Source organism: Crassostrea angulata, chromosome 6 (genome assembly GCF_025612915.1).
Source record: "Crassostrea angulata isolate pt1a10 chromosome 6, ASM2561291v2, whole genome shotgun sequence".
Taxonomy (NCBI): Eukaryota; Metazoa; Mollusca; class Bivalvia; order Ostreida; family Ostreidae; genus Magallana; species Magallana angulata.
The window spans coordinates 36,358,094-36,361,597 of NC_069116.1; positions in this window are offsets into that span (position 1 = coordinate 36,358,094).

Genomic DNA, 3,504 nt, shown 5'->3' on the forward strand with positions numbered 1-3,504 from the left:
CAGAGTTTGTTTTCGCTTTGTTAATATTTTGAGATTTCGAATTATGCACTTGTCTATTTACTCAACAGAGACAAGAGTGGATCCAGAAAATGTTTCGAGGAGGATCCGCGTGAAAATTTTGCTTTTCGGGGGGGGGGGGGGGGTACATGGCAAATTTTTGTTAAAGAAACCATGAACATAAAACAAGTTTGAATTTTCCAGGGGAAATGGGGTCCGGATAACATTCCCCGCCGCCATTACACATGATCGTTCAAAGTTTTATACTTTGAAACTATATTACGAGGGCGGGATTTTATAATGACAAGAAAAAAATGAGGTTTTATATTTACAATTAAATCTAGCAACACAATTTCCTATATAATAATATGTATTAAGTTATTCATATCATATTTTAGAAATTAAAGCTTTGAAAGCAATTACCATGATCAGTGCGCCTAAAACTCATCTTTAGGACACCGACACTTCCTCGTCCTAGCATGGGCCTCGTTATAGGCCAGTTCATGGGAGTTGCTTGGATTCAGTACAAGTGTTAATAAATGATTTTAGAGGGTACGCATTGTCTCCAAGTAACCAAGTTGATAAATTTTAAACTGGCATCACAAACTGCCATAAAGTTAATTGAATAAAAAAATTCAGATGTTTGTCATTATTCGGAGCTTTTACAAAAATATGAGTACCGTCTATCGCACTGTCCATTACAAAAATTCAGATTATTGGCAATCAAAATTTGTACATGACAATTGACAAAATTTTATTCCCGATAATCTAATTTTTGTTTTGTAAAGAACAGCACCAATGACATTTGGGACATTAGCAATGCGAGAAAATCCCAAGATGGCGTAATTTACACCTCTATCATCACTTGGGAATTTAATTTGGACTTAAATAGGTTCGCTCCTCTCTTTTGGGGTAACTATTTTATGTCACCTCTTATCTAAAATTTTGCATCATATATTAATTCTATTTGTATATTTATAGCGAGCGCAGCTCGCCGGCGCGCAGCGCCGGCTAGCGAAGCGAGCTCTAAGAACCAGTGTGCGCGGGAAAAAGAACGAGCTAAACCTACAGTTCATCAAACAAAATTTTTTGTCTACGTCCCATAATGCTCTCTAATGTTTTCACCCGTGGTGCTATGCCAAAAATGGCCGACTTTTAACTCGTAATTTACGGTGACTTAAAGTTTGAAGACACGTTTTGAGTACCGCATATGCTTTGGCGAGACTCAAAAGATTTGTTACATGCTTCCATACCTCCGTATTGAGTCGAGAAACGTAAACAAAGACGAACAAAGTCATGGATGACGTCACAGTGCACTCGCACTATATTTCCCGCGATAAATGTAGAGGTGGATCAAACATCTGTAATGAGTGTACTGGCTATTTCAGTATAGTCTGCGATACCTGCCTCATTGACATATGATTTGTTTTTTATTGTTTTTGATATAGATATTATATAAATAAATACTAGCAAGAGCCATACTTCACTCAATTTTTAAGCTAATTGTGCATCCATGTATACAGTACTGAGTAGGCAGGTAAGTATAACGTTGTGAGTAGGGACGAAATAAACTATAGGACATTTTGAACTAAATAAAACGGAATAAAGAGTTAAAATAAACAATTAAATTTTTTTATGTAGATAGTGCATATATAGTCAAACCATTAAATTTAAAGGTGGGAAATTACACACCTACAAACAGGGACCGGTATCTCTCTCTCTCTCTCTCTCTCTCTCTCTCTCTCTCTCTCTCTCTCTCTCTCTCACTAAAGAGGGGAAAGGGGTTGCGCTGTATGTATCATAACCATTAAAATTAGTACCTTTGGCATACTTATTGTAGAGCAATACTCTCTCAAAAATTCTTTGACGTTCGTTGATACTTAAATAACACTAGGTTGACAATGATGCAAGGTATGTGTAATTCTTGCTGCACTCGCCAGAACGGTAACACCGTAAAACATATTATTCAACAATCCCAAATAAACCATATTTAATAAAATTGTAAAAAGAAAATTATATATTTACAGAGATTAGTAAGGGTCTATATTTTGTGGCGGAAGGTTTTCAAGAAGGAAATGAACAATTTTCAAAACTCAATAGTTTTAGAGTACTGTTACTCTAGCCTCCCAGACTAAACTTCAAGATAGTTTGTGTATTACGATAAATTCATGTTGTTCTGAAAAACATTTTAGAACAAATTGTTGATAGCGCGCGCAGCTCGCCGGCGCGCAGCGCCGGAGCGAAGCGAGCTCTACCGGCAAGGCGTGTGTGAATAAAAAATTCGGACTAGTCGCACATTCATTCAACGGATTTTTTTGGCGTCAGTAAATCGGACCAGTAATGCATTGTTTTAATCGTCCCAGTAGTTCTCTGTAATCATGGCAATTTTTATCACTTCACACTCTCACGAGAATCAAAAAGACAATAAAAACAATAACGATGCATACGACATACAGTCAGTGCTACCTCTAAAGTTCACCTCAGTACACTCTCAATCAAAAACAATCGAGTGACGTCACAAAGGTTTACACATTGATCCGATAGATTTTTTCGGCGTCAGTAAATTTTGACCCACAATTCATAGTACCAATGGTTTCCAACCTCACGTTCTCACGAGAATCAAAGTAATTAAAACTTTTTAGAAGCAATATAAGATGTGTAATTTTAATTAAGGTACTTCACTACACCGAGACTTATACTTTTTAAGACACTACGTCACAAGATGGCGATTTAAATGTTTTGTTAAACTGTTTGTATCAATCGATTCAGATGTATATCGTCATAGCTCAGTGGTTAAAGTATCAGGCATGTGAACCGCAGGTCATGAGTTCGAATCCACCTGGGGCTTTTGTTTATGTTTACTGAATGAAATTTTTGAAAATATCATTTTTTAACTAAAATTGTACATTTTTTCGCCTATTTGACATATATACTTCTTATCCATCATGCTTTCTATCATAATCAAGTAATTTTCTGCTGATTTGAGAAACTTTTTCAAGGTGTAGTGAGGCACCTTAAGAACATCGTGCTTTTTAAGTAATTAAAACAGTATACTTCGCGTAATTTTTTTTCTCAGGGGAGTTTTGAAGAGTCAGGTGACACTTAACCAACGTCAGCTTTGACGTCACAATAAGCACTGATAAGGGGAAATTACTCTAATTGAATCGAAGTTATTGTAAATCTGCTGAAATGACCAAAATCATCTCAAAATCTTGCAAAGTCTAAGCTGAAGAACACCTGAAGATTAGAGACATTTCTTCAGATACCAGTTGTAAATTGCACTCATTTGGATGAATGCTCACATTTATTTTATTCACTATAATTACAGTAATTTCCTGGAACGTACACGTACAATGTAGCATCACCCTTTTTTAAAAGGGGGTGGGTGGGTAGATGGCAGCCTCATCCAAAAAATCTTTGCAAGCAAAAAAGAAAAAAAAGAAAAAAAAAATCATGAAAATTCTAATCCTTCTGACTAGTCCTTCACTTCCATTTATTACATGCAAA